This window comes from Halichoerus grypus, chromosome 3 (assembly GCF_964656455.1).
Source record: "Halichoerus grypus chromosome 3, mHalGry1.hap1.1, whole genome shotgun sequence".
Taxonomy (NCBI): Eukaryota; Metazoa; Chordata; class Mammalia; order Carnivora; family Phocidae; genus Halichoerus; species Halichoerus grypus.
Window position 1 is genome coordinate 102423648 of NC_135714.1, and position 18552 is coordinate 102442199.

General features: G+C 38.2%; 1 long non-coding RNA gene across 1 annotated transcript in view; it reads left to right on the forward strand.

Moving 5' to 3' along the window:
- LOC118540170 (uncharacterized) overlaps positions 1–18552 on the forward strand; it is a 58909-nt gene that overhangs the window by 24114 nt on the left and 16243 nt on the right. Inside the window, exons 2-4 of the long non-coding RNA XR_004919498.2 lie at positions 8634–8732; positions 10995–11068; positions 11868–11966. This is a non-coding gene — a long non-coding RNA (uncharacterized LOC118540170). The remainder of the gene's footprint in view (positions 1–8633; positions 8733–10994; positions 11069–11867; positions 11967–18552) is intronic.

Here is an 18552-nt window from a genome sequence, read left to right on the forward strand (position 1 = left end):
AATAGAATTGTCTTGATCATTTCTGGTAAAAACTCAGCACTTCTCCAGTGATGAAAGATTTATTTTTCACTTCTGGCAATTTAGTAATTATTAACTTTTCCATAATTAATGAGTAGAAGCTGAATCATATGTGGGAATCTAATTTTTATTATAATGAGGCTTTTCATGTTTTCAAAAATAATTGTCTAATTTTTTCTCCAAGGATTAACAATTAATAGGTAATTTCAACATTGCTGTGTTCATATCTCCTGAGATTATTAAATGTGAATAACTTCTTATAAACAGAATTCTCTGGGGTGGAATTTCTCATCCTATGCAGCTCCATTGAATGACACGTCCCAAGAGAACTGTGAATTTGGAAATGGCAAGAATTAAGCCCAGACTTGTTCAGCTGGGAAGTGTCTGGGTATTTATCGATGGAGGTGACTTCACCATCCCCCTTGACCTTCTATTGAAGGGCCAGTCTGAGTCTGGTGATTTCATCCTGTAAAAGCCTTAACATTTTAGGGCTAGAATTGAAAATGAGAAAAAAAGACAATCTTGTCTTATATTCTTCACATGTAATAAAATAAATAGTTAACAAAACAAAGCAAAATGTGAGTGGGTGACATTCAGAGCACCTTCTCTATCTTTATTAGAGAACCTGAGATTTCTGGGTTTCTTTTGTATTCAATCATAGTATGATCTTTAATGCTGAGCACTTGAATTCTAAAACAAGTTCTAGCTAGTATCTCCAGAGTTGTACATTACTGAAACTTTTTAAAAATCACCAGTGGTAAAGCCTCCCTTGTGCTCACTTGTTAACAGGTAGGCTTGATGGATCAGTGGATTGATGTGACCTCTGCCAAAAATGTGCACAATTAGTAAGTAGTGGAGGTCACAAGTGGTTCATTGTCGATCCCATTTTCTCTCTGCGGATGTTTTCAAAGCTCCAAGCTATGTTTCAGTGTTATTGAAGAACACATAAGTTGAAGAACAACTTGTTTTTTAGTTTTTAGGAGTTATACTTCATTTTTGAAACAGGGTACAACAATTTGAAGGGCATTACTACTTTGCCAATTTAATCTGCATTTGGCTAGAACACACTTCAAGTTCTTGGGAAAGGGGCCAATTGTTATGCAAATTTAGACTGCTGCCTTATTATAGTTGAGGCAAAGATGTGCAAAAGGAGATAGCAGCTGTTTAGATGAAATAAGAATTTAACTGGATTTGAACCCTGTTGAAGACCAGACAAATTTAGGCAAAAGCCTAAATGAACACTCTTTCTATAATGTTAGAACTTATGAATACACTGATGTCTTCTTGCAGGATGTAATGTTCTAACAAAGCTCACATTACAATTCCAAATTGGGCTTGTTGACAGTAATTAAAAATAAGTAAACAAGATTCCTTATTTAAGTTATAGAGTATAGGAGAAGTAATGTGAAATGTTTTATTAAGTACAACAAAAGCAAAGATAATTATAAAGACAATACCATGAATCCTATTAAGTAGATTATTTCTATTTCTATACTTCTTTCACTTGAGATTTTCAAAGATGTTTACACCCAAAGAAAGAGCCAAGATAGTCTCCGTATTCTCCTTCCAAAGCTTCTTTGGAGAGTTAACAATAGCTTGTGTGTTAGTTTTCATTTATATAGCAAAGATGGGAGCAAAAAATAAATTATAAAAAGTGAATATTCAAAATGGCTCTGTATCAGGGAGAAACCTAGCATGTCTGACTCTATATTGCTTCTATTTCCCTTGCTGCTGTGACCTGTAGCTTAGAAACTTCTGCTTAGCCTTGCACAAATCACAGGTAAGATTTGCAAAAACCGCTCTTTACCCCAAACCTACCTCATTGGAGGAGGAAAGGAAATATGTACAGAAATGAATATATTATGTTTAAGATTTACAGGCACGACAGGACCAGATTCTTGCATGTGAAGATAACCGACAAGGACAAAACAGTTTCACAACCTTCTCAGACCCTTGTGGGCGCCTGACCTTTTGACTCTGACCCTGCAGCTTCATCTTTTCCTACATAAAAGAAGCTTGAATTTCAAGTTGAGGGGAGATAGTTCTTTAGGAAGGTAGTCTACTGTCTCCTAGGTTTGCTGGCTTTTTGAATAAAGTCCCTTCTCTTACCCCAACATTTTGCCCCTCAACTTACTGGCCGGTCCTGCAGTGAGCAGAACAAGCTTGGACTCAATTACAGCTCCACTGAGAAGAATGGAAAGTTTTCTAAAAATTTTGCCTGAGGTCATACTTTACCTGCATTCAAAAAAATGGGAAATTTTAGAATTGGAGATTTCAATCCAATTTAACATTTGTTGGAGACTATGTCAATTACTAGCTTGAGATAGTATATAGCTTCAACAATAGTTTGAAATACAATTCTTTAGATGACCTCTTATCTTTGCTAAGTTCAGTTTTTGGTAGTTATAATCAAAACAGATTTTGTGTGAAAATCAAAGTGGAGCAGACAATGACAGTGGTTAGGCCCAATCTAATTTCAAGGTTTAAAAAGTTGTGTGGTACACTGTTAGGCACACACATTTCATTAGGAAGTACTTGTGGTAATTTAAGAATGAAATAAAAATGTTTTTTCTTTCACCTCTTTTTTCTCTTTTTCTTTCCCTTGACTTCCTTTGCCTTTCTTTGGAGGCAATGATATGACTGAGGGTCTCAGTGGTGGCCAGGCCCAGGAAGCTGCAAGGACAACGAAGTGACAGTGGGGCCAAAGAAATGTGGAGCTTGGGAAGTGGTAGAAGGGTGGTTAGGAGATGTGTTGCATACAGGAGGAATGAAAAAAGTAAGCAAACATATTAAGGATATTAGGAGCCAAATTTCTCATTGTTGGAGGAAGGACTTCAACTATGTAAAGGAAGAAAACTAGAAAAGTATTGAATTGGAAATGGAGTTGTTTACATGAACTTACAAAAACCCAATAGGTGAATAGATACAGAAGTAGGTCTAGATACATGTATGGGTCTATGTGTGTGTACATTTATTTTCTAAATATATCCACTTGAGAAGGCCTAGACTCAATGATACCTCAGTAGCAATGAGAACATGGAGGACCAGACCTCTGTTTCTATATAACATATTCCACTAAAATAAACCAGGACTCTTTGCATAATTGACTGATTCAAGGCTGAGACAGAGAGTACAAGTTGAGCCTACACATCATATGGAGCCATAAAGTAAAAAACTGATTTAAAAAATGATGGAGACACTTCAAAAAGACACAGGAGCTATATTGAAGGGGCTCTAACTTGTCAAATATGGAGCAATTTAAACATCAAAATAAATAATAATATCAACAGTTTATTACCCATTGGAAGAAATAGAAACCTATGAATCCACACTGATAAAAACAAATTAAAAAATTAATATGGAGGCGAGAAAGTAAAGATCATCCTTAGACTGCCAATTAATAATATAATATTGATAAAGAAAGTCAACCTTTGTCAATTAGCTTAGTGGTGTTTGGTTCAGGTAGGAGTCATCAGTGGAAATGAAAGCTGTGGAGTAAAGGTTTGATGAGGAACAGGGTATTGAAAAAGTCTCAGAGTACCTTCCTATAAAATGTTTATCAATTACATATGGAAAATGATGACTTTATGTTGGAAAAATCTGGCACAAACTTGATTGCATGCTTTCTGCTATGATGTCTTGAGATCACAGCATTATTTCTGTGAGATTCCTGTGAAGGATATATGACCTAAGTCTGGATGTGTGGAAATATCAGATGTAAACAGGTGAAGCACATCCTCCAGGTAGGAAAGTTTATACTCTTTAAAACTCTCAAAGTCATGAAATACAGGGAAGGATGAAGGAACTGTTTCAAATTGAATAGGAGGCTAAACAGACATGACAACTAATGCAATACAAGATCCTTGTTAGTTTTGGGGCCACAAATTTTAATGAGGTGTACATATATTACCATATTGTACTCTCAACTTCATATATACGTGTGTGTGTGTGTGTGTGTATAGTGAGATATTTAACAAATTTTGGGTGATGTAGGTGAAAGAAATACAAAAGTTCTTTGTACTCTTCTTACAACTTTTCTGTAGGTTTTAAATTCAAAATAAGTTCCTAGAAATTTGTCAACCTAAAATAGAAAGTAATATCAATAATAATGTTATCTAATGGCTGAGTGAAAAAGATATTTACAGTTGTATGAAGTAAGGCTGTGGAGAGAATGAGTGAAGACTTCAATGACTGAAGAAGAAAGAAGTAAGCTCTGACAGGGTTTTGATAAAAAAAAAACAGAGCAGGGGAGGAAGAAGAAGGGCATTCCAGGTCAGAGAAACAGTAAGAACAAAGGATTTGGGATGGAAATGAATATGGTGTGCTTGACAATCAGCAAATAAGCAATGTTTGGCTGAGCTGCAGGACTTGTGTTGAGAAATAGTGAGAGATGGGTTGAAAATGTGAAAGTAGTCCATAGTATGGATGGTTCATCAATACAAGGCAGAGCAAATTAGGATTTGATCTCAGTTTCAAAAGAACTTACAGACCAAAAGTTCAGGCAAAGCAAGATAGAAAATGATGATTTCATTTTTTACTTTGTTTATTGAGTTTTTTAAAGCAATTTTACCCGAGAAAATACTCGAGAGCTCAAACTTTATCATTGGCTTAATGTTACTCTAAGACGACCTCACTGTTTTGGGAGAACTTTATTCATTTACTCAGCAAGTATGCATTACTTACTTTTTTGAACACATCAGAACCTGCTGTCACCTAAGATCTTTGCGTGGCTCTTCTTTCTACAAGAAACGTTCTTCCTGTAGATTATAATTTTATTTTATTTATTTTAACTTTAAAGAAGTAGCCTTGAATTTGAATTTTAGAACCTTATTAAGAATGCTTAACTTTTGGGGTGCTGGGTGGCTCAGTCGGTTGAGCATCTGCCTTCAGCTCAGGTCATGATCTCGGGGTCCTGGGGTCAATTCCCGGGTTGGGCTCCCTGCTCCGAGGAGAGTCTGCTTCTCCCTCTTCCTCTGCCCCACCCCTCCCTTGCCCCTCCCCCCACCGCTCGTGCTCTCTCTTGCTCTCTTTCTCAAATAAATAAAATCTTTAAAAAAAAGACTGCTTAACTAGCAAGTTTTTCCCCAATGCTTGTTGAAAATATCCTCAGATAATAATTAAAAAGTCTTTATTACCTATCCCTCCCCAACCCATCACCACCACTAGGAAAGCAGAAGCTTCCCATGGATGATGGGTGAGGTCTGATAAGACAGATTTCAATAACTGAGCAATAGGAAGGCATTTACTCTTGGGAAATTCATTCATAAAAATTGCATTTACCTATACAATTTTCCATTTTTATTAACTTATAATTTTACATAAAATTATCTAAAGAATATGTTGACTAAGGAAGTAATGGTACAAACTTGAGTTTTTAGTATCATTACAAATTGCCAAAAATTGTTTGGATAGATTAAGCAACTTCTTTTCTCATTGATTTGTGTATCCATTGTAATCCCCTACTACATAATTATACATACTACTGTCTGCCTAGATGATTGTTCTTTTCCACTGGTCTATCTCACACATCTTTTTTTTTTTTTAAGATTTTATTTATTCATTTGACGGAGAGAGAGATAGCGAGAGCAGGAACACAAGCAGGGGGAGTGAGAGAGGGAGAAGCAGGCTCCCCACTGAGCAGGGAACCCCATGCGGGGCTCGATCCTAGGACCCTGGGATCATGACCTGAGCCAAAGGCAGATGCTTAACGACTGAGCCACCCAGGCGCCCCTATCTCACACATATTATATCATTATCACAATGTGTACTGATAAAAGTTTACCATGCATTTTCATTTCTGAGTGCACAAACTCTTTTCATTACTCTTCTTTTTCATAGATATTTTCAACTCACTTGTTTATTCAAAAGTTTAGAATCAATTTCTCAACAATCCATTTAAAAAAAAAAAAAAAGGTTTTCATGGGAATTGCCTTTTGTTATAAATTAGAACAAAATAAAATTTGTACTTTCTAGGTCATTTTTACCTTGCAGGATTAAATACATTTCAAAGAAATGCACTGGCATGAAATCTGGAAGGTAAATGAAATAGGGGCTCTTCTTCCTGTGATGGTAATAGTTGGCGGATAGGTTCTGACAGACACAAATTATTTAAAGGCCAGATTGCACGTGTCACTCTCTGGTGGAATGGGCAGCTGTGATAGCAACATCCTTTTCCAGATGTTTCCTGAGAAGTCCTTGAGAATAGCAGCAACAGTTTCTTGATATTTGGATAGTATTTGCATGGCATGGCCTTGCAATCTGATGGTAGTCTTATGACTTCCACTCTTCCATTAATTTCAGTAAAATTTTAAGTACCCAATTCCTTTTCTGTATGAAACACCCAGGCTGATTTCTCATTCCCGCACTGAAACTCATTCTCATAAACAGGTTTACAAAGTGTGACATCTGAGATTATCTCAGCAGGTTGGCCCAAAGGCAAAAATGACCCAATTGCCAGTGAAAAATGAGATACTGGTGGCTAATTGAATAAGTAGAAAAACTGCCTATTGTATGAGTACTTGAGGTTGCCTGGAAGAAAGGGGCTATTTGAGGCACGTTCTGGAGCTGCTGTCCTAAAACCATTGTGATGGAACTAAAGGATACCTATCTCCACTTTGGGTCAGTGGTTAATTCCAGAAGTAATAAAAGAATTAAAGAAAGAGAATAACATGTTCTGAATTATAAATGGTGATCTCACAGCATGCCCTGAGGACAGGAGACCTTCTATGACTGCTGTAAGAATGTCTTCTCTCGTAGACCCAGAGTTGACGTAGCTAAAAAATAAGATAGAATCTGATCTTGCAGTTAGAGTTCATAGCTTCACCAAATTTCTATGTGAAATTTAGGACACTGATTAGGTAAGAGTGTGATTTTAAAAGAATGTGATAGGAGGGACAGTCGGTTTGGATGAATCTGGGTTTGTGAATCACCAAGCCTCCATGAGCTTTTTTTTTTTAATTTTTATTTTTTTAAATTTTTTTATTATGTTATGTTAATCACCATACATTACATCATTAGTTTTTGATGTAGTGTTCCATGATTCATTGTTTGCATATAACACCCAGTGCTCCATGCAGTACGTGCCCTCTTTAATACCCATCATCAGGCTAACCCATCCCCCCACCCCCCTCCCCTCTAGAACCCTCAGTTTGTTTCTCAGAGTCCATAGTTTCTCATGGTTCATCTCCCCCACCGATTTCCCCCCCTTCATTTCTCCCTTCCTACGATCTTCTTTTTTTTTTTTTTAACATATAATGTATTATTTGTTTCAGAGGTACAGGTCTGTGATTCAACAGTCTTATGCAATTCACAGCGCTCACCATAGCACATAACCTCCCCAATGTCTATCACCCAGCCACCCCATCCCTCCCACCCCCCACCACTCCAGCAACCCTCAGTTTCTTTCCTGAGATTAAGAATGCCTCATATCAGTGAGATCATATGATACATGTCTTTCTCGGATTGACTTATTTCGCTCAGCATAATACCCTCCAGTTCCATCCACATCGTTGCAAATGGCAAGATTCCATTCCTTTTGATGGTGGCATAATATTCCATTGTATATATATACCACTTCTTCTTTATCCATTCATCTGTCGATGGACATCTTGGCTCTTTCCATAGTTTGGCTATTGTGGACATTGCTGCTAGAAACATCGGGGTGCATGTACCCCTTCGGATCCCTACATTTGTATCTTTGGGGTAAATACCCAGTAGCGCAATTGCTGGGTCATATGGTAGCTCTATTTTCAACTTTTTGAGGAAGCTCCATACTGTTTTCCAGAGTGGCTGCACCAGCTTGCATTCCCACCAACAGTGTAGGAGGGTTCCCCTTTCTCCGCATCCCTGCCAACATCTGTCATTTCCTGACTTGTTAATTTTAGCCATTCTGACTGGTGTGAGGTGGTATCTCATTGAGGTTTTGATTTGGATTTCCCTGATGCTGAGCGTCCATGAGCTCTTTTGCTATCAGTAGTCCCTTCTGACAGATGAAACCTGTGCTGTCTTGCTTGAAGATCCTGCAAGGCTTTTACCTGAGGCGGGTACCTACAAAGAGATTCTAATTTTCTTCACATCCACTTCATAGTTGCCATCAGATCCACATTAGAGTCAGATTCCAGCATGTCTCGGGAGAACAATTATGGAGTGGAAAGCAAAAAATCTTAAGATTTTATGAATTTACCTTGGTAGAAACTGGAGCAGTATGTATGAGAATCAATTCTAAGAGTGCTGATGAGGAAGGAAGAAAGTCATTAATGGGAATTGAATTTATCTATCCAGGCAATTACCAGAGATGTGGATTCAGTGTGCTCAATGTGCTTGAGCATCTGAGATCAGCACTGAAAATCTGCTCAGTTGGTAAAGAGAAATCTCAGTGGTGGCCTTCATTAAGTTAAAATAGGATGCCAGACTTCTCTGGCATAATGGCAGCTGTGGTAGACATTCATTTTTGTTGACAAATATTTCAAGTCCTGTACTGAGAATATCACAAAAGTGCACTTGTTAGTTAGTAGGGGGTGTGTGAACTGTGAGAGAACTTGACACACATCATTTGCAGGCTATTACATTTAATTGCTGAATCCACAGTTCCAGAGCATTTCTTCCCTCTGCTACAGTGACAGGCAGTGTTCAAGATGGTGGCTGTTTCATCAGCTTGGTTCACTGAGTAACTCCAGGAGTGGAACCCCCTTGCTGACTTGCTATGGACAAGTGGTGTGAGTAAAACATAAACCTTTTATATATAAATAAAAGCACTGATATTTGAGGATTGTTTACTACAGCATTTCTGGGGAGCATGAACAAAAAGACCTGACCCCTGGTTGACCCCTAAGCTGGACCGGGCACTCGGAGGCTCCTCACTCCCTCCTCTGTCCTTGGAACATGGGTTCCACTTGCCTTTACCTCTCCCAGTGACAGAGGCTTGAGATGGTGATGTGATGCTGAAAGCCCCTGCACGGTGTATGTGACTGAGCCCAGTTAGGGCCTCTTTACAAACTTTTAAGATTTGGAGGGCAGGTGCAGGGATCTATTCATCTTGCTGCTACCCAAGATAAGTGTGGCATGTAAGTTCTCTTTGCTGTTATTATAACTGCTACCTTCCTGCCTGGAGTGCCTGCTTCTTTCTTCAGTCTCTCTCTGCATATTAGATTATACCAGGAAGGCTCCTGAGAGAGGGTTGTGAACCTACAAGCTTAATATAATTTATCTTGACTTGACCTAGAAGAAGTGAAATATTGAGAGAGTTTATCGTGTTTTCCATTTATCCACTACATCACTTGTTTACTCAAAACCAGAACCCCAGAAAATTTCCAAAAATACTGCCTTCACCAAAGTACTGGGAAATACATTGACGAGAGAAGCGTTAACTTCCTTGGGAAGGTCTATTGTAAGTGCCTTCTGAAAGCTGGCGATGACAGAGGAAGATGCCATGATGTAATGGGCTGCCTGATTTCAGCAGAATGATGGAATACCAGAAACGCAGTGCTGTGTGGTAGCTCTTAAGCATCGGGCACAGAGTGCATTTGGATAACAGGTCCAAAGCATGAACTGCAATGATTAGACCCATTGGAATCCCCATGTCTTTAGGATTCACATAACATCTGTATGAGCTGCGTACTGACTCTTACTTAATATTTATGTCAAAAAATAAAACACTAAATCTTCTTGCCCTGTTGGTGGGAATGCAAATTGGTACAGCCAGGAAAATAGTATAGAGTTTCCTCAAAAAGCTAAAAACAGAACTACCTTATGATCCAGCAATTGCACTACTAGGTATTCACCCAAAGAATACAAAAATACTAATTCAAAAGGATGCATGCACCCTGATGTGTATAGCAACATTATCTACAATAGCTAAATTATGGAAACAGCCCAAGTGTCCCATCAACTGAAGAATGGATAAGGAAGATGTGGTATATATATACAAAATATTACTCAGCCATAAAAAGAATGAAATCTTGCACTTTGCAATGACATGGATGGAGCTAGAGAGTATTATGCTAAGTGAAATAAGTCAGCCAGGGAAAGAAAAATACCATATGATCTCACCTACATGTGGAATTTAAGAAACAAATGAGCAAAGGGAAAAAAACAGAGAAAGAGAGGGGAGCAAACCAAGAAACAGATTCTTAATTATAGAGAACAAACTGATGATTCCTAGAATGGAAGTGGATGGGAAGATGGGTTAAATAGGTGATGGGGACTAAGGAGTGCACCTGTTGTATGGAAGTATTGAATCACTATATTGTACACCTGAAACGAATATTATGCTGTATGTTAACTAACTAGAATTTAAACAAAAACATTAAAAAAAATGAAACACTAAATTTAGGCAACACAGACCTAAGTCAATAATAAAGAGTTATGGTTCTCATCTAATTCCATGACCTGAGTTTGTTCCCAGACTCAAAGTCCCTTAAATAGTAGAGAGGATGGAGTCCCTAAAGGAAAGACACTGTGATAGTGTCATGAGTTTGTGTTCTAAAATTCCTTTTAAGTTCCCTCTTCCCCCCTTTCTAGTCATTTTCAAAGAAACCAGTGACCATTTAGAATGGCTTTATATATAACTGGAAAAAGTTATACTCAGAATACCAGGATGGTATTAAACAGTGTCTCTGAACTTATTCAAATCCCTGGGAAAATGAAACGCCACCGTGGTTCACCAGTGTAGGAATTTAAGGGAGTCATATCATCAGTACTATACTGGCCACAATTTCTTTTACAGGGTATCTATTGGAGAGAATGCCTAGTTAAAGTAGCAGAGTCGTAGAGTGGTATCTATTGGCTCACTGGCCCAAGGGGTGAGGCCAGGCATACGGGAAAGCCTAGCTCCCTGAACCCACCCCAACCCGCTCAAACCGTAAATCAAAACAGCACTGTATCTCTAAGGGAATAGCTGAGGGAAGTGGCACCTGAAAGAGCCATAGATGTGGGTTTCTGTCAAATCTCAGTTTAACATGCTTGTTTGGCCTCTGCAGAGATGGATGTGCCATGTGAAATCCCTCAGAACTCCACAGTCTGCAGCATGTCTATAGCCTCTCCAGTGTGAATGGTAAGTTACCCTACCTGGGAACACCTACCTTTATGAAAGAGGCACAATGCCTGTTGGCATCTTTCAATCTGGAGACCAAATATGCCATACTTGCAAATGCTGCTTCAGCCCACTGACAGGGTCACTCATAAAGCTGCCCATTCTGGTGAAGCCCAGAGGCAGCTGTGTAGCTGGGACATGCTGGAGTATAAGCAGCTTACTGTGCAGGTCCCACAGTGATGCTTAAGAGTGTGCAGCAGATCACTGTGCTAAACGGAGTCTCTGGCAAGCCCCAGTGACAGCCACAGCGTGGAATTCGAGAGGTGTGGAAGAACCCCATTTCCTTTTTGTCAAGCACGTATTGAAAAATGGCTCTTGGCTTGCTGCTAGGTTCTTATAGAGATTGAAGAGCTGGGCACAGGCCACCAAGTGACCATAAGACCTGAGGTGTCCATTACAAACTGGGTGTTATACAATCCATCCAGAAATCGTGTGCAAGGTGCAGCTGCTGTACATAATCAAGAAAAGGTGGTATACGGGCCATGAAGGTTAGGCAGGTCCTACAGGTATGAAGGATAACCCAGATCTCCATGGTGCCCACTGCTGCTGCAGCACCACCTTGCCCTCAAATCACAACGAAGACCTCAGAGAGTTTCTTATCATCAGTTAACTAAGGGAGAGAAAAATTGAGCCTCTTTACAGATGATTCGGTACAACCCTAAAGTAGGCTGCCACTTGGCCTAGGGAAAAAGACTGAGGAAGGAAACGCCTCCCAAAAAGCAGACATTTGAACAGTATATCTGGTTTTTGTTCACTTTAGAAGTATGCATCTGCATATATTCATTGGTAGTGACTGTCAGTTTGGAACTGGAAGTGACTTGGAAGGAACAAGAGGATCAGCAATGAGTCTGCAAAAGAGGTAATGGGCAGACAAGTTGGAAACTTCCCCAGTGTTTGCACGGCGGACTCATGGACAAGGTAGCAGGGCGGAGGTCATACATGCGTTCAATAGCACGGACTTCCCTCTCACCAGGCTGATGAGTACCCAGGCTGTCAACTATGAGTAACGCTGAGCCTCTGAAGAGGCACAATACCTTGCCTGGACCAGCTTCCCTTCCTTCATGGAAGGGGTAGAGAATTGTTCTCATTGGAATAGATGCTTATTTTTTTAATATGGACTTCCCTCTCATGTTTCTTTGCATTTGCTGAGTTCTTATTCTTTGTCATGATATTTTACATACCATTGCTACTGGTAATGGAGCTCATTTTATGGAAAAAGAAGTGATGCCCATAAGGTATATTGGTCTCAGGGTGTCCCCTATCACCTAGAAGAACATGGCATACCCTGGGAGGCTGGGTTTCTATCATACAAGATGTCGTATAGACTCTGAACCAATAGCCTATATAGTCTGTCATAGCTGGAAGACATGGTTCCATGGATCAAGGACAGTTTGAAGCAGTTTATTGAACTTTCTTTCTCGAGGCTGTGCATGAAAAAACACAATCTCCAGATATATTGTTCTCTTGGCTTTTCATATCCCTCCCTTTTCTGGTGCAATTTTAATGTCTGAGGGAAGTCCCTATGTCATCAGTTTGAACTGTTCACCTTCAGTTCTAGCTGCGTTACCTGATAGAGAATATTGGCTGTAGAATGGGTGGATGGGGAAAGAAATGTACTCATGGGGGATGTGTTACGCTGGGTGCAGGTAGAAACAAACACACTCATGGGAAATACGAGAGATGATATTAAATGGTATGGAAATTCCAAAAAGCCCTTACCCCTATAAAATGTGGAAAGAGGTTGTGTGGGCTTACTCCCTTAAAACTTGCTAGGTACTGAGCGCTGAGTATTTTAGTATCCCCCTAAGGGATGAGATTCTTTCTGCTTTAAAGCCCCACCTCTGGTAAGTTAAAAATCCCTTTACGATATGGAAAATTTCAGATTGTTAATTTTGGTTTTCCTACAATTGAAACTGCAGTGTCTCTATATTTTCATGAATGTTTCCATAGAAAGGTAGAGAAATTGTGTATTAACCACACGCACTCATACACACCCCCTCCAACACACACACACCTGTCACATCTTGGGAAAAAAAAAGCAAGGGTCAAAATTTAATTCTAATTTTAGATAATCTAGACTCTAGCTCTTGTTCTTCCTTTAAATAATTTTTAAATGCTAGGAGATCCTCTTAACCTCCTTGAACCTCTTTGAACCATCAATAAAATGGGATGAAAAGTACCTGAGATGTTTCACGGGGTTGTTATGAGGCTTAAATAAGAGGATGCATTTGAATTCTGTGCTTTGTAAATAGTAAGTGCTGTAGAAATGTTTCTCATTTTTTCCTCAGATTCTCACATCAAAAATTTCTCAAGGGGAGGATTGTGGCTTATTCATTTTTGACTCCCCCAAACATCTAACCTCATGCATTGTACATGATAGTTGCTTAGCCGTTGTTGAACTAAAGTTGAAATGAGAACAAAATATTATGCCCAATATAGGATTTTGGTGAACTGGGAACAGTCCTCCATTCACTGAGTCCCTCTCAATATATTGTTTCACAGTAGCTAAGTAATGCAAAGAGGCTTAGTGATTCTAAGGCAGTAACTCTTTATACTGAACCTTTTTAGTAGCCCTTTAGTCCATTGCCATTGAGCACATCTTCAGTAATTCTACATTTTCCTTGCCTTCCCACCTGGCAGTATCTTGCCTTTCCACATCAGCATGGCATCCCCAATATCTCTGCCACCTCCCCAAAGGTAGACCATTGCTCAATTCCAAAAATATGCCACAAATATAAGAAACCTCTAGTAGGGTCGATGCTCCCATGGACCTTCTCTTCAGGATGTGTCCAGATACCACCAGATACAAAACAGAAAGTAAAATACTTGAGGACTAGAACGTGAATTATTTGTAACATTAATTCACTTAAAAACAGGGAGTGAGAGGGGCGCCTGGCTGGCTCAGTCGGTGGACTTCTCAACTCTTGATCTTGGGGTTGTGAGTTTGGGCCCCACATTGAGTATAGAGGTCACTTAAAAATAAAATCTTTAAACAACAACAACCACAACAACAGCAGGGAGTGAGACTCACAGGTAAGTATCATCTTTCACTAGAAGATATCTTGCTCTCTGATTTTGTTTTGCTCACTTCCTCCAAAAGCATCACATTTTTATCTTACTTGATTACAAAGTATGCAACTCACTTCAGTGAAATGGTTTTAATAATTAGAAAACTCTAGAAAGCAAGTGTTATAAAATAATATGAATTATTTAACCTTGTATGGTACATGAACCTAGATGCTAGGTTTTTTAAAAATCCAATTTCAGCAATTCCAGAGAGTTAGGCCATTTGTTTATTTGCTTCATTAATTAAATTTTTGCAAGTTTGCGACTTGTTATCCTTCTTTGCGAAATGAGTTAATTTCTGTATTTCTACAGTAGGGTTTAGTTTTATAGTTATGAAATATGAATCTATAGAGATTCTTTCTCACTAGTGGCTTATCAGAAAGTTGTCATTAAGATATCGGGAGAACCCTAGGAAACATTTATTCTAGATTTAGATAGAAGGTGAACAAGCAATTGCTTTTGGTGAGTTCCGAGCATTTTTAAGTTATCTTGTTTGGTCTAATTTATTTAAAGATATACTGACTGTAGGAAGGTTGTTTGGATCTGCAAATAGATCTAGTTAAGTGCAGGAGTGTGAGGATATGTATGTGTGTGCATGTTTGTGTAGTGAGAAAGTTGGAGATGAACATCGAAGTCCTGATGCATGATTGTTGACGTCACAAAATGTCATGAAAAAGTTACCTGTTTGTCATTCTGGTGTCAGTGTGCACTCTGTCTGCACAGGTCTGTTCTCTGTTCTGAGGTGTGGCAGGCCATTTCAACTTTTCTAATTTAGTTGTTTCTAGTGATCCTCGGATATCTTCCACTAGGGGAATTTGTGATTTGTCTGTTATTATTGTACTTCTTGGAGTCATCTGCATAGGATATCCTCATCTCATTTGTTGTTTAGATATATGGAGAACAGTCATCCTTCTTCTTAACCTGTTCATGTCTGTATCTATTAGTTGGATAAAGTAATAACTCAAACATTTTTCTAAAATTAAAAAGTCTACTTGGTTTCTCTTAAAGTCCCCTCATTTTAGGGATAAGAGATAAGTTCGTTTCAATAAGGACCAAAATAGACCTAGTAAGGTTGATTGAAACCATTAGAAAATTTCTTAAATAAATTTGCTATCAATCCTGAGATAATTCTGAATCCCAAGTTTTACTCAAAGAAAAAATTGTAATGTGGAGTTGGCTTTGTGTTTTGGAGGGACAAGGAGCACAGTAAGATTTCCTTTGACCTATTTACCGACCTGAAGTCCATGAAATTTATTAAAGAATTATATGTAGAAAGTGAATTTTTTGATAGCATTTAGTTATATGTACAATAAATTAACCTGCAACTAGCATCAATAATAATATCTTTTCTCTCATTTAAAAAATATTCTGTTTGCATTCCTTTTCAAACAATAGGGATCATGGTTTCTGAGTTATAGCCTAAGATGAAACAAAACATTTGAAATCTGGAGGTTTCCAATTTTTCACCCCACTTATCACTTTAGTCTTGTTGTACTATTATATAGGATTGTTGAAAGGAGTATATAAAATTCACAAGAATATTCACATTTAAAAACATATTTTCAACTTACTGTATTTCTCTTAAAAAATTATGATATTTTTGAATCTTAATAAAAAGAACTCAGTCAAAAGCATTTTGTATCTTTATTTCAGTCAGTGATATCCAGCCATACAAATAAAGAACTAATGTTGATTAAAACAAGTTGTTTTATATATTTGAATGGATATAATGCACCAGGAAATGAAAAATGAATATTGGCTCTGAAAATTCTCACTGTTAACAAAATTTCTTCCACTGAATTTTGGGTTTTCATATAAAGGAAATATTTGTTCATAGTAATAAATGACATAAATGAAATAATGACTCACTTCACATTCTATAAAAATCTTGATGTTAAAAATGCAAAAAAAAATCACGGGTGCTTGGGTGGCTCAATTGTTAAGCGTCTGCCTTCGGCTCAGGTCATGATCCCAGGGTCCTGCTATCTAGCCCCATGTCAGGCTCCTTACTCAGCAGGAGAGTCTGCTTCTCCCTCTCCCTCTGCCCCTCCTTCTCCCTCTGCCCCTCCCTCCAGATCCACCCCCAACTCATGCTCTCTCTCTCTCAAATAAATAAATAAAATCTTCAAAAAAAAAAGAAATATTTTTTCATTCCATTTTTAAGGAGCCATTCTTTTAGATGATCATGTCTTTTCCTAGGAAATAGATATTCAAAATAGTTTTATTTTATTTTTTAAATTTTATCTGACTTTACAGAGAACATTCGCTTTGGAAAGTTAATCTTAGATTAGTCAGCAATATACGCTAGAATTAAAAAAAAGCTCAGCAATTATAGTAAATGTATTTTCTTATTGACTTAGACACTCCCAATTTTGAATGATTATTTTAGGTTACTTGATGTGATGGTTAATTTTACATATTAACTTGGCAGCACCATGGGAAGGCCAGATAACACATTATTTCTAGGTGTATCTCTAAGACTTTCTGGGTAAGACCAGCATTTGAATAAGTAGGTTTAGTAAAGTAGATTGCACTCCCCAATGTGAGGAGGGATCGTTCAGTCTGTTGAGGGCTTGAATAGAACTAAAACTGGAGGGAACAGGAATTCACCCCTTTTTCTTTCTGCTTTTCTTCTTGGTCTGGACATTGGTCTTCTCTTGACCTTGGACCAGGATTTCCACCATCAGCAATCCTGGTTCTCAAGCCTTTGGAAATGGACTGGAACTACACCACCGACATTTCTGAGTCTCTTGCTTGCAGATAGCAAGTAATGGGACTTCTTGGCCTTCATAATTATGTGAGCCAATCCTTCATAATAAATCTCCATATATAAAATATATGTATATATCTCCTATTGATTGTGTTTTTCTGAAGAAGCCTAATGCACTTGATCCTTTAGTTCTTTTATATGATTGAAGACTGTATATACTTACCTGCACTTAGTGATTTAAAGCCATGAATGTACATGAAAGCATCTTTTGAGATAAGGAAGGAAGCATTATTTTCAATCCTTTTTAGACTGAATCGTGGAAGGTGAGATTAGTAAAACCCTTTCTAAGTCTGGAGTACCAGGTATCTGTTAGTCCATTGGTACCAGTGGGTTTATAATAGGTGGTCAGTGGTCAACAACAAGAAGCAGAGGACATGCCAAAGATAGTAAGTGGGTCAGCATGTGAGAGCTCAAATGAAAAACATTCCTTGCACAGACTAAGGAAGCACTGCAAATTTTAACAATTCAGGTGCACTGACATCTCAGAAATAAGCAATCTTGGTGACTATAAAGATAATTTGTTATTGTTTATTTATTATGTTGTTATGTATATAATTTATATCCGTAACAAGAATATTGGATCCCCACATTCATAAACAACTTTTATTTAAAAGCAGAAGAAAACATTGGTAGTAAAAATCTATACTACAAGTGGAAAATTCCAATAATAAGGAAGATTAAAGAAGGAGGTGAGACCACTCTTTATATTCATAAAGGTCTCAGAGATTCCAAGAAGCTTGTTGTTTTGTTTTGTTTTAAAGATTTTATTTATTTTTAGAGAGAGAGAGCATGGGGGAGAGGGGCAGAGGGAGAGAGAGAGAGAATATCGAGCAGACTCTCCACTGAGCACAGAGTCAGATGTGGGGCTCGATCTCACAACCCTGAGATCATGACATAAGCCAAAATCAAGAGTCAGACGCTTAACCAACTGAGCCACCCAGGCACCCCAGGAGCACCTGCTTTGTTAAAAATAATCTGAACATAAAATTTTGAGATGGCCCAGGAAAAAGGTAATAGTGGGAGAGTCGTTTGCATTTGTTTTTCACAGTCAGAACAAATATTCCAAAATAAAGTAGAAAGAAAGAAAGAAGTGGCACCTTAAGGTATTTCAAGCAAATCCAAACCAAACCAAACAAATAAGCAGTTCTCTGTGGATTTATTGATGAGAAGCATTTCAGGAGCACTTATTCAGTTTTCAGACTGGATCACTGGCTTGATGAGTTAAGCCCTGGTATTAGCCCTACATGTGTAAACAGGATGCTGCCACCACCATCATTTCAAGGACACAGATGGTAGCCCCAGTCATATATGCCTCTTGGGGACTCTTCAGATCTACAAAGAAAACTTACATTGCTCTGAGGTTTTTCGTAGTTGCCAATAGACTTAATCAGATTAATTTATTATTTTGATTTATTATATTTCATAGTTGCCAATAGACTAAATCAAATTAATTTATTATTTTTTTAAAGTAAACTCTACCCCAACATGGGGCTCGAACTCATGACCCTGAGATCAAGAGTCACATGCTCTACCAACTGAGCCAGCTAGGCGCCCCTCAAATTAATTTCTTAATTCAGAAGACTATCAAGATACACCACTTCCTCTCTCG